The sequence below is a fragment of the Canis lupus genome, chromosome 16 (assembly GCF_003254725.2).
Source record: "Canis lupus dingo isolate Sandy chromosome 16, ASM325472v2, whole genome shotgun sequence".
Classification (NCBI taxonomy): Eukaryota; Metazoa; Chordata; class Mammalia; order Carnivora; family Canidae; genus Canis; species Canis lupus.
The window spans coordinates 37131912-37146142 of NC_064258.1; the positions used below are offsets into that span (position 1 = coordinate 37131912).

Sequence of the window (14231 nt, forward strand, 5' to 3'; positions counted from 1 at the left end):
GCTGGTGAGCCCAGCAACATTTGGGCTGCATTTATGCCGAACCATGGTCCCTTCCTTTGTGACAGGGGCTCATTAAATTACTCCTCATTTCTCCAGATTGTGAGGATCAAATGTGTGACCGACTTTCTGAGCAGTTTAAGTCACAGCTTGCTCTTGTCAATAGGAATAATGAATGACTCCTATTTTTTTCACAATAGAAAACATATTTGAATCCTCAGTGATGGGGGTGGTGAGAAGCGCTGCAGAAAGAGTAAAAGTGTCCCTTAAAGGAAGAGTGGCTGTGTCATGTATCAGCCAAACCAGGACACTCTTGAGAGTTAAGACAATGTTATTAGTTGTTGTGCTGGGACGAGAGACAAATAACAGGGACTGTTAGGATAAACTGTGCCACACGGGTACCCTACCTGAGGGTACTTGGTAAGACATACCCAGGCACAAAAAAAAAAAAAAAAGAAGACATACCCAGGCACTAAAATCTAGTGGCAATACCTGTGTTTCTCCAACAACCCAGAATGCAGCCTGAGTAGAGCTGAACCACTTTGAAGCCTACTTCTGCTAACACCAACCCTCCCTGACAATAACAAGGGGGTGGCGGTGGTGCAGACTCTTCCAGAAACCTCAAAGGGTATATACAGATATTTCTTACAGATTTTCTTGAAAGAGGGGTTTCAGAGCACACTGCCAGGCATCCAAAAAGACTTTCTCCCCCTTAGGCTCCCTGGAGTCTCCACGGCACCAGCCTCCCTGTCACCCCCACCATGGCCTACCCCCCTCCACAAAAGCGTCTCACAACTGTTCTTCACTATAGCTTTCTCCTCTGTCCCCTCAAACCTGTCCCCTCCCCTTCTGCCCATTTCTCCCTGCCGTTGAACATGTGTAGTGGGGGAAAGCGGGAGATCGTGAACATGCATGCATTAATTTGTTGTGTGTGTTCATCACACTTTTTAGAGCCTCATTACAATAAAAATAAACATTTGTGTTAGGGAAAGAGATGACCGCCGTATGGAACATGCTGGCGGACTGGAACTCAGATGGAAGGAAAAGAAACACAGGAACTAACAACTGCTGAGCACAGGCCAGGGTTGGGGGCTTTGTTCACACAGTGTGAAAATGGGTACTTCCTGTCTTGGTTTGTCTGACACAGGAAGTCAGTAGACACCATGTGTCAGGAGATATATGAGATATACAATCCCATGGAATTTGTAAACTATGTCAGACAGTTCACCTATGCCAAGGGTCAAAAGAGTTGTGTGGATGGGGATTGACGGGATGTGTGCAGATTATTTATTTGGAGATTGCTGCCAGTGTGTCATAAGTTTTGCCCATGCCTCTTACCTCAAGCAGAAGGGGGGGGGGGGTGCTTCAAAGGACCACTTAGAAACCTTGTGTCCTAGCACTAGATAGAGTGGATTTGGATTTGACTAGCGACCAAGGAATGTAAGGTCTTGAAGTGCCAGCTCCCTATTCTGATGGCAGAGTGAAGGAGATTGCCAGGTTGGGGCCTGGCCAACTCAACTTTCTGGGTAGGCAAATAATTCGTGAGCCTTTCTTATTGACCTCATCTGATGAGCCCATGATGCAGAGAAGGAATGAAGTCTTGTCTTTGAATCCCTTCAGGGGGCCTCTAGAAAAGCACCAGCCTTCAGGAGAGGAGAACCTGGAGCTGCTCTCCTCTTTCCACAGGCTTGAGAGGGAACTGAGCAACAAAATAAATTCCATTTGCCCAGGGCGAGGGAACCCAACATGGGAGCTGGTCCTGGTTGGAGAGCCTGGGGATTGGCAACCGATGGCCAGTAGGCTGTACATATTTACAGGGACAGAAACACACTCTTTCCTTGATGTCTTGTCCATGGCAGAGTTGAGTAGCCATGACAGAGACTGTACCTGCAAATCCTGATACATTTACTACCTGGCCTTTTATAGGAAACATTTGCTGATAGTTGAGAAAGATTCTCAGAAGAGTCTCAGAAATGCCCCAGTAAGGGGAAGAGTCAGACTTCCACTGCTCTGGCACTCGGCGAATAACCATCTTAAAACTTCCCACTGCCTCTTCTTGCTCTCCCCACATTGGCCTGATGAGGTCAGAAACCCCTGTGGCAGAAGTGGGATGGACCCGGCCCTCCTTTCCCATTGCGAGGGATCAGCCCTCAGCAGCCTGGGCTTGGGCGTGTGCAGGGAAGGATTAGGCAGCGTGAGACTTTTACTCTTGAGTCAGATTTGAAATTTTGCTTATTACAGAGGCCCGGGCACTATAGATGACTAAACTTGAGAACATGCTGATGACAAGTAAATGTATTTTTCATTCAGAGGTGAGGAAGGAACTTCCACCACTGAGCAAATATACAGGAACAGTGGGAGACAAAAAAAAAAAAAATTCAACTTAGCTTTAAGCTAACAGCCCAAGAGCACAGCCTGTTTAATATATTTCCTGGTTTCACATATATGTCTTCAGAGAGGAAAGCCAGATTCTAGATGAAACTCTCCCACTATTTATGTGATACAGAGCAGTGCTTGTCTTTTCCAGAATTCAGTTTTCTCATCTGCAAAGTAAGGGTTGGACCAACACTAGATGAATCCTTCCCATACTGATGATCTGTGATCGCAGAGCTCGGTGGACATCCTTTGAGATGGATGATGTCTCTTTGGGACTCTTACAATGGTACACGTGACAATCGCTGTCGCCTATGGGTTACTTGCATTTAAATGCTGGGGAAATAGTGCAGTGTGTCCCTACCCTCACCTCTTAAGTCAGTCCTTGAGTGCTTCTTGACTACCCGAGCCTCTTCCATGCTTTTATGGGATAAAAGGAGCTGGAGTACAGAGGTCTTCATGTAAGACCTTATGTTTTTCTGGCCAGGAATTTGGCCTTGTTTGTTGTTTGCTAGAGGTGTGGTGTCTGAGGCTAAAAATTCCTTAAGTGTCCTTGCTTCTGGAGCCCTTGTTGTCTTTCAGGTTTTCTAAAAACTCTTAAATAGGGTCTGAGGCTTGTAGTTTTTTAGCAATATTCCCCTGTTACGGTACAGGAGCCCTCCTGGTGTGGTGGCGACATGTGGGGACAGGGGAGGTGTTTCTAATCCTGTGATTAGGTCTCAATCTGTCCGTGAGGGAGCTGGAGTGGGTGAGGCTGGTGGGTGAGGCTTTGGTAAAATAATTTCCCTCTGGGCAGTCTTTGTTAAGGAGAACAAGAAGCTCTGGGTATATTTCAAAATACTCTGCCAGAAACACAGGGGATTTTTCTTCCATCTTCACAGGAGAACCTGGCAGAGCTCTTGGCAGTCAAATTCATGAAAGTGTGGGGGTCCAGTCCTAGGGGGAGTTTCTAACTCTTAGAGTAAACTGTGGTTCTCTCCACCTACTCATCTGTTTCTCCAGTTTTAGGGGCAACAGTTGAGTTAGGACCTCAGTTCTCTGCTGGGTCTAAGAAGAGTTGTTGATCTTTATTTTGCTCAGTCTTTTTTATCTTGTAATGACAGGAGTGATGAGTTTCAAGGTCTTCACATGTGTGACCCAGAACCAGAAGTCTTCTCACTAATATAGGAAACTATATGAAATCATGAAGGTCTACAATTTTTGTCCAACAAAATGGCCATTTCATAGGCTCAATCAGACTGGAGCAGATGAAGAAGATTCATAGAGTGCAGGGAGACTGACAAACTTGAGATTCGGAGTGCGTTGTTATAGGTACCCCTGAAATTGTTTTAAAGATTTATTTTGATGTTTTGTATTACAATTCCACTTTGGAAATTCAGTTATGTAAATCTCTAAAGCAATTTTCTGAGTACTGTTTCATAGGGAATTCTTACTCCAAGTCCTTCAAACAATACCTGACACATATTTTATTTTAAAATTATAATCACTTTTAGCACTTTTTACTTTACACAGATGTTCACATACCTTTTCTCAAAGGTGGGTAGAAGCTCAGAGGTGGATGTCTTTGTCTCAAAAACTTCAAGACTTCCTTATGGCAGTGGGGCCGGTATAGTGCTGTTATTTTATGACAGATACTCACAGAAGACACGCGTTTGCCAACCGAAATTCACGTACACCAGAAATGTAACCATTTCCTTGACTTAGAGTAATTCTGATTTGGGATTCCCATTCTGAGAAGACCAGTAGAAAATTCTGTTTCTATCATTACCAATGTCACTTTCTCCTCTCTGGTGCACCAAGATCCCAGAAAGCCTGCATGGTACTCAAGAGAGAAGGACCTACATGTGTTTTGAGCTCATCTTGGCTCCCCCCTGGGCCTGTGACCCCTAGATAGGGGCACACTCTCAGCTCAAAAAGAGCTTCTTCCTGCTTTGCCACGAAACACAGGTGTCTCATTACACCACACAGATCCACGCCCACCCCCACCCCGAGGTACCACCAAAGTCGGAGTGTGGGTCTTGAATACATCTGTACTTTATGATCTCACTATAGAAGAAAGAAAGAAAGAAAGAAAGAAAGAAAGAAAGAAAGAAAGAAAGAAAGAAAGAAAGAAAGAAAGAAAGAAAGAAAGAAAGAAAGAAAGGAAAAGAAAAAAAGAAAAGAAAAGAAAGAAAAGAAAAGAAAAAGAGAAAGAAGAAAGAAGAGGAAGGAAAAGGAAAAGGAAGGAAGGAAGGAGACAAACAACAGAAAGAGTTTCTCCCTCCCTGGGACACAAAATACATTGAATTCAGTGAGCTCCAACTTTTGTAAAAGGCCGGTTGCCCTCCATTAGCTTCTGCTTTCTGCCTGGCCAGAAGCACCTGTGGCAAGGGCCAGTTTCCAGAAGATGGAAACAGGAAGAAGAAACACATTTCGATCTTTCAGTGAATTCTCCTGCCACACAACCAACCATTTGGTTAAAAAACCAAAACCTATCCACAATAATTTCTTAATCTGACTTGAGGCAATTTAACTCCTGGAAATTCTTTCTTTCATCTCCTAGATTTGAATATTCATGATAGAAGGCATGTGATGGAATGACACAACACAAATGAGTCTGCGAGGTGACACCAAGTAACACTCAGAGAAAGATAAGTCAGTTTCCTCTGAGCAAAGGCGTCCAAAGACAAGCACATTATAACACGTGATTTAAGAAAGGGAAGAATGTAGTCAATATTGCCTTGAAATTAAGACAGATCTGCACACATAGAGGTTTAACAAGTAGATGACACAATTAACTTGATAAAAAAAAAAAAGACTCAGAGTTGGCTTCCAACAGAAAATTAGAATACTGGGAACAAACAAGATGGAAATGAATAAGGAATAAAGAGGATGGAATGAAGCCTTACATGTAGTTCAAACAATAACTGTATTAAAGAAATTATTGATATTATGTTTTGTCATTGCGTGATTGTCTATAGGAGTTGAAAAATGTTTCCTTAGTCGAGAGAGTGGCACACCTAGACAGAGGATCCTTTTCATTACTTAAAACATACTTCAAATGACCTTACCTGGAGTGTAATTTCAAAGTTATATAATACATATCACAACTGATTATTAATGGTCGATATCCCAGTGTTCTCTAAGACATAGAGATGTCTATGTTTTTAGGTTACTGACATGTACCTACCTTTTTTCTCTTTTTTTCCATGCCTTCCTTTCTGAATATTACAGGCATTCATTAGTATAATCATTAAGTTACTTGGTAGCCCAGAAATTCACTGAAGCATGTGGTTCTCATTTTATATTTCCACTGGAGAACAGCCTCTGAATTCTTGCCACTGGATATGACAAAAATCCGGCCAAAGCAAGAATCTATCTTAGATGTTTTCAGGGTCTCAGGAGAAGGTAGAAGGGGGTATGAGGGTGAGGCACTTCACTTAAGACACTGAAATCATTCAAGCAGTAGGGTAAGGCCCTATGAAGTGTTAGATTTTCTTGAGCAAGCCATCAAATATGCACCTGCACACACACACACACACACACACACACACACACTCACACTCACAGAAGACTAGTTATGTTTCTGGAAATAAAGCAGAAAGATATTCAGATAAACCTCTTTAAGTATAACTCATCTAAAAATCCTAGATGTATATTTATATAAACATGAATATGGGTAGATGATGATGATGATGATGATAGGTAGATAGATGATAGATAGATAGATGTTGTGTGGCTTAGCTGGTAGAGTAAGGAAATTCTCTAGTGTCCTGAAGTGACATGAGATCTTGAATCCACAAGGCATGCACTGGCATTGGAGTTGTCTCTGGACGTATCTTGGTGGCCTGGTGACAGAGAGCCTGAAATTTAACAATCCACACAGGGGGATTGGGAGACAAAGCCCAGAGCCAGAACAATGTGAGACATCATGTATGAGACACCCTTCATGAAACTGTACTTCCATGAGTAGCATGCTCAATTTGAAGGGAGAACTTACTTTGGAGAGGAAGATAGTGAGTAGAACTGCCTAAATACTGTTTTTGATTGCTATTTGACTAGAGAAAGGTAGGGAAAAACTCTTTGTGGGCATTTCTAATCTCAAGACTATACTACAAGTATTTAAAGCAGAATTCCTTCCTTTCGGCTGGAAGGAATTATCTTTCAGTAATTCGCCAAAATGACCAACACAAAGGGAAAGAGGAGAGGTACCCACTATATGATCTCAAGCCTTTTAGAAAACATGGAGTTGTTCCTTTGGCCACATACATGCAAATCTATAAAAAAGCTGATACTGTGGACATCAAGGGAATGGGCACTGTTCAAAAAGGAATGCCCCACAAATGTTACCATGGCAAAACTCAAAGATTCTACAGTGTTACTCAGCATGCTGTTGGCATTGCTGTAAACAAACAAGTTAAGGGCAAGATTCTTGCCAAGAGAATTAATATACACATTGAGCATATTAAACACTCAAAGAGCCGAGATAACTTCCTGAAGTGTGTAAAGGAAAATGATCAGAAAAAGAAGGAAGCCAAAGAGAAAGGTACTTGGGTCCAACTGAAGCACCAGCCTGCCCCACCCAGAGAAGCACACTTTGTGAGAACCAATGGAAAGGAGCCTGAACTGCTGGAACCCATTCCCTATGAATTCGTGGCATGATAAATGTAAAGAAAATAAATGACCTCAGGATTATAAAAAAAATTAAATTTAATTAAAAAAATTAAGCAGAATTCCTTAAGGGAGTGCCCTTGAGGGAATTATGTTCCCAGACCCTTGGAGGAACACCCTCTAAAAGCAGACCTCCCTCCCACAGATGAGGAAGGAGGATGTAGGCTGTGACCAGGAAGATTCAGCAGAGACAGGAAGCTGTAGAGTCAGATGTGCAAAGTTGATAACTACTGGAATTATCAAAGAATATAAAGCAAATATGCTTAGTAGTATGTGTAAAGAGGACAAAAAGGCAAATTGAGAGAATGACAATGTAATAAGAGATTATGAAAATTGACCAGATTGATGTGAAAAAAAAAACCCAAATGAATACATTCAGATGAAAAACTGGAGATTGGAAATGTAATGACTGGATACATTGTCAACAATGGGGAAATAGAGCTGGTGACATATCCCAGATGACAGCTGAGACAGACATGGAAATGGAAAATCTGAGCCATTAAGAGATATGGAGAGTGGAGCAAAAATGGCCACTGTTAAAACACATCTGATGTTACCTAAAGGAAAAACCAGAGAAGGAGGAAAGAAGCATTCCAAAAGACAGTAAATGGGAATTTTCCAGGACTGGTGGACAAACTATGTCTTGGGGTTCCATAACCGCAACCAATCCCAAGCAGAGTCAACAACAGGAAATTCAACACTAAGATATATAATAAAACTGAAGACCACTGTAGATAAAGACTATCTTAAAAGTAGCCAGAGGGAAAGGATAGATTGCCCATTAATTGGCCACCTATGTAATTTATTATCCAAAGCAAGATACTTTTAAGAAGGAAAGGGGATGCTAACCAAATAGGATACCAGGGTAACAGGCATAGTCTGGGCCTGCAACAGGCAAAAGAGAATGCCTGGTCCACCAAATTTATAAAAAATAACAATTTAATTGACAGCAAGGACAAGGAGAGCCAGGAAGACATCAGATAATATCTTCAAAGTGTTAAACAAATTATTCAATTGGAATTGCATATCAGCAAAGTCTCTTTTAATAATAAGGATTGGGGTGCCTGGGTGACATAGTTGGTTAAGCATCTGCCTTCATCTCAGGTCATGTTCCCAGAGTCCTGGGATGGAGCCCCACCATCAAGCTCCCTGCTCAGTGGGGTGTCTGCTTGTCCCTCTCCCTCTGCCCCTCCACCCTGCTCGTGCTCTCTCTCTCAAATAAATATATAAAATCTTAAAAAAGAAACAAGGGTCAAAAAAAGACGTGTTTGGATAAGTAAAAACAGAGAGGTCATGATCAATAGTCCCTCTCAAAAGTAACTTCCTTGTAAGAGAAGGAAAATGAGCCCAGAAAGGGTCTGAGACACAAAGAAGTCAACAAAGAAAATTGAAATTAACATTGACTGATTAAATAATAATAATAATAATAATAGTAATAGTAGTAATGCCTAATGTATAAGGCTACAAAATTAAGCTAGATCTAAATTTCTGTACAAGTATAGCAAAGAAGTCCAGAGGGGAGGTAAATTTTTTAAAAAGCTAATTAAGACTCTCAACGCTTTTGGAGGAAGGTAATGCTATTGATTAATTTTGCATGTTGTTAAATTAAATATCCATGTTATATTTTCTGGGTCACTACTAAAAAGTGTATTACTTAGAAAATACTAGAAAGACAATATTAAGGAATGAAACAGACATGTAATCCAAAGGAGGGCAAGAAAAACATAAGAGGGAGATAAACTTAGAAGAGTGGGGTAGGGGGAGAACAATTAGAAAGTATGAAATAGGGGATCCCTGGGTGACTCAGCGGTTTCACGCCTGCCTTTGGCCCAGGGCGCGATCCTGGAGTCCTGGGATCGAGTCCCGCGTTGGGCTCCTGCATGGAGCCTGCTTCTTCCTCTGCCTGTGTCTCTGCCTCTCTCTCTCTCTCTCTATGTCTATCATAAATAAATAAAAATAAATCTTTAAAAAAGAAAGTATGAAATAATAAACACATTAATTATAAGTGCACTAATATCTCCAGTTCAAAGATAAAGATAGACCAGATTTTTTTTAGAAATCTTATCTATAGGGGCACCTGGTGGCTCAGTCAGTTAAACATCCAACTCTTGATTTCAGCCCAGGTCATGATCTTAGGGTCAAGAGATCAAGCCCCTCATGGGGCTCTGCACTCAGCAAGGTGTCTACTTGGTATTCTCTCTCTCCCTCTGCCCCTCCCCCTACTCGTGGCATGTGCATTCTCTCTCTCTCCCTCTCTCTCAGATAAATCTTTTTTTTTAAGGTTTTATTTATTCATGACAGACACAGAGAGAGGCAAAGACATAGGCAGAGGGAGAAGCAGGCTCCCTGCATGGGATGCAGGACTCAATCCCAGGACTCGAGGATCACGCCTTGAGCCAAAGGCAGATGCTCAACCACTAAACCACCCAGACATCTGAATAAATAAATATTTTTTTGAAAAAGAAAGAAATCCAGCTATATTCTGTTTACAAGAAACAAACTTAGCACTTCAGAGCACAGTAAGGTTAAATAAAAGATAAGGGAAGGTAATATGGAGCAAATACTTACAAAGACATAGGTAGGATGGCTATTTTAATCTTAAAAGAAAGAAACCTTAAACAAAACGCACTAATGATAAATGAAGAAGATCACTATATATTGATAAAAATTTCAACTCATAAGGAAGGTTACAGCAATTCTAAATTTGTATAGAATTCAATAAAAATAACCTCAAAATATATAAAGCAAAATTTAGAAGAATTACAAGAAGAAATTTACATATTAAATTTACATATCATGATAGTTGGAGGTTCCAATATACCCCTGTAGCAATTGATAGATCAAGCAGGCAAGAAAAAGCAAGCTTGATCAAAAGGTCATTATATCTAAAAATCATATTTGGGGCCATAAAGCCACTATCAACCAAATAATTTTTTAAATCTACATGATAGAGATGATCATCTCTGACCACAACACTATTCAATTAGATGCCAATACCAGAAAGGTAATCCCTCACTGCATCCCTCAGAGAGCCCGGTTTTGGGGAAATAAGAATAAATAATCAGTGGGTCAAAAGAAGTCCCAACTTCCTAGAAAACAGAATTACAAAGTAGGGTAAATGCTACATGTCATTGCAGTCAAAGCTGTACTGAGCAAAAGGGGGGAAAACCTTTAAATGCTTGCATTTTCAGAAAAGAAAGAAATATATGCACTAGAATCTAATTTAAGAAGGTAGATGAGTGCCAGAAAAAAGCCAAATAATGCAGAAGAAAGGAAAACACTATTCCTTCCCTGTTACATTATAGTTTTCATTTAATATTGTTGCTCCTCGTTTTCCTTTCTTACTTTTATTGGTCTGATCATAGCACTTTGTGCTCCATGTTCATCCTGTTAATTTAGGAGTTTTACCATCATGTGCCATTCGCATGATGACCTGCCTTTTCCCTGCTCTGGAAAGCAGACCGAGTGTGTCTGTTGCCCTATTATTTCAAAGCTGTTTCTCCCACTGAGACCCGCTCTTTCCCTACTGATTTCCTCTTTCTGATTTCATCATGTTTTGCTCACAGCCCTAATGGAATGAAATCTTTAGAATTCTTTCATTTTCCCCCTTTCTCCTCCATCCAGACGTCTCTTGCCCCCTAATTAAACCCTGGGATGTTTTCGCTTCCTCTTGCACTCTGAAGTCTGAGGTTTTGCTGAACTAGTTGGACACAATTTTACTTAATATTTGTTTTGTGTGTTTGTCTTCGGGGTCCATGTGCAGGATTGACATTACACGTTATATTCTTATCCATTAATATTTAATGATGTATTTCTAAAATCGATGCATTATTCATCTCTAATTGTTTCCTGCTTTCCCTTTCCCCATCTTGAAGTCTCTGTTCCAGTTCATTGGTCTCTGGAAAGATCTTTTTCTCAAGTATTTACCTCAGATGGGGCATTCTGTGATTTATTCTCTGAATTAATGCATGTCCTTAGATATCTTCCACTCATTTTAACAGGTAAACAACTGCAAAAGCCTAGTGTAGGATTCTGGGGGTTCCTTTCAATCTCCTCTAGATTCCAGTGTTGCAGATAAAAAGTCCAGCAACAGTCAAAAAAGGAAAAGCCTGGAAACTTGTTTTACCCAGCTAACGCCTCAGCATGTGTTTGCCTCATCAATCTAACCAAAAATTCTGAACCTTTTTACCCTGTACACTCATCTTTCTTTGGCTTAGGAAAATTTTCTCCTAAGTGATTTAAAATGATTTCTTCTGCTTCCTATGTTCTTTCTTCTTTTAGAATGTCTATGAGTCAAATGGCTGGTGTCCTGCACCCATTTCCCAAATTCTTGGGAAAGAATTGGGAGAGCCTGTCCCTTGTGATTTCCAGTGTGTGACATGTTTCACTCTGTGGTTCATGATGTGGATGGTCCCCTCTCTTGCAGGCCACTAACACAAATCTCACCAGTCATCATCTACCCTCTGCATTCATGCATTGAATTGGTAAGGTTTTTAAAAGCTCTAGGAAATCTTTATATTTTATTTGTTATTCTGTAGTTCTGTTCCTAAGTGCTTCTTTTACTTTTTTTTTTTTTTATTTAAATATGAGAACTGATTTGTCTGATTCAGCAGGTCTCTTCCCTGGGTGTACAATGTGATTGTCGAATCTATTTGTCCTCTTTGGCTTCTGGACGTCTTTAGGTCCTTGATTTTTTTTTTTTTTTTTCCTCCATTGGCCAACTGGAGTTCAGGCCTAATTTTTTAGAGCTACTCTTAAAAATCAGGAAACTCTCAGGCCAAGAGGTCTCACTCCTGTGAGCCTAGTATAGAGGCAGACAGTCCCCTCTGAGGCACCTAGGAGGCATCCCTGCTCTTAGGTCACCCTGGGCTCTCCCAACACCCATGGCAGGAAAGACATGCCCAAACTTTTGTGTATGTCCATGGGGAATCTTGACACACTCAAGTAAGAGAGGATGGACACTCCATCCCTGGAGTCTACATCTTGATTCATTAGCCCTATCCCTTTCTCTGAGCTCAGCTGGCTCAGCACTGCTTCCTTCTTTGAGAGTCCAAAGCCTCATTTACATACACAGTAGATGCTGGTTCTTGAGAGACAAATTTTTTGGATTAGGAAATGGAAGGGGAATCTCATTTAGGTCGCCATAGTATGAAAATCCTCTACCCAGGGCTTTCTTCTGTAAAATGAGAAAATTTAGACTAGTGTTAGATAATACTTAAGAGCTCTTTCAGCATAAAAAATCTACAAAACAGATTAAATAAGAAGAATTCATGACTGATAATTTATGGGACTAGTGTTTGCATAAAAAATAGTTTAGGGAAAAAATAGTTTAGGGCAAGTGTTTTTTTTTTTTTAATGTTTATTTATTTGTTTTAGAGAGAGAATGTGTGAGCATGGGGAGGGACAGAGGGAGAGAGAGAGAGAATCCTCAAGCAGAACCCCCACTGAATGTGGAACCTGCATGGGGCTTAATCCAAAGATCCTGAGATCATGACCTGAGCCAAAATCAAGAGTCAACCACTTAACTGACTGAACCACCCAGGCACTCCTTTAGGGTAAAAGTTTTTAAGAAAAGAATAGTTTTTGAGCTGTAATGCTTTTATGAAAACCTAGATAACATGGTGACAGGAGATCTAGCTTGGAACTAGATGGTAAGATCCTCTGAGTAGTCTTCAAATCTGCTAATTCTGATCATTTATAAACATAAAATGTTTTTCCATAACTTAGAACAGTGCTTCTCAAACTTCCCTGCACCCACAAATTGTCTGTCAATATTACAATGTAGGTTCTGACTCGATAGGTCTGGGGGATGACCAGAGAGTCTGTATTTCTTACCAGTTGGTTTGTCCATACTGCTTGTCTGTGGCTCACATTTCAGCAGCAAGGCCTGGAGTATTTGTAGTAGTGAGTAGACCTCTGGTGGCCATAGGAGAAATATGCCATCATTTTGTCATGCAGCTATAAATTCTTTTTCTGGGAATGTTAAAAAAATATCCCCCACAAAAGCCAGCAACTGATATATCTCTGATATGATATAGATAAAGCCAACATAGTTTATTAGTTTGGATGCTGTTAGTCTAGAATTTGGTGTCATTCCAGACAGACTACATTGCTAGTGATCATCAAAGATGGGATATGTTTATTCAGTGCTAAAGGAAATGCATTAAAAAAGAAAATGGAAACCAACCTAGTGGTAGCCTTTGTATACAAGTAATGAGTGAACTTCAAATGATTAGTCTTTATTTAATTAAATAGTTTTGTCATTCTTTAAGGCTTTTAATGTAATTCTCTTATCCCTGTGAAGGGTGGCCATAATTTAGTTTTTTTATGAAACATTCCCTGATTCAGGCCCATTTCTGAATCAGAAGAGCCTACTCTTTAATTATGAAAAATGAGGGCAGTTTTATAGTAGGTTTAAATTTCTCAGTCTTTTGGCTCCTTTCAGTCTGTGCTTCTCAAACAGAAAATAAAACGTGCTATGCCATTTGACTAACTCCTGTCAGTGTTTCAAATTAAACAATCTATAAACCCTATAAAGGTGTTCAGTTTTGGGAACTATTTTTTTCCATTTTTTTCCCTAGCTGCAAATATGTCTTTTATTTTGAATGTCAATAGATATATTTCCTGGCTTTGCCATGGTAAACAGATTAAATGTTCCAGAAATCATCCATTTTTTTGAGATAACCAAATTAGTATCACTTTAGGAAGGAAGATAAACATCCTACACCAAGAATGTGCTATTTCTCAAACTGGAAGCCTGTCTAATGGAAACAAACTTGCATATTGGTATCGATATCAACTTGAGAGTGGTATAAACTTCGTCCTTCTGTGCAACTCCCTTTTGCCAGTCCTGAGCAGTTTCCAGAAAATGGTTCATTGGCTCATGGAAACTTTCTTGACTTCGGTCATGTTCCAGTGTCCGTGCATATGATCGATAAATCAGACCCCAAAGCAGGTTTCTTTCCTTTGCTGGCTTCCCCAGTATCATCATAGACATTTATGTTATGAGAATTACACAGATCTTATATGTTGTGGGAAGTTCTGGGAGTCTATTCAAACCTCTAATTAGTCAGCTCTAGAGAAACATCCGGAATTATTATGACCACTGACCCGGACATGGCAGTTACCAAAAGAAGGATTTGTGTAGATCATTTCAGAGGTTCCTGTTCTGGTGTTTAAGTAGAGGTTTGGTGAGAAGTGCAGGTAAACGG

The 14231-nt window shown here is 40.3% G+C and overlaps 1 pseudogene; it reads left to right on the top strand.

The window, feature by feature from the left end:
- Positions 1–4502: 4502 nt before the first annotated feature.
- Positions 4503–8866, top strand: LOC125752611 (60S ribosomal protein L21-like; annotated as a pseudogene).
- Positions 8867–14231: the final 5365 nt, after the last annotated feature.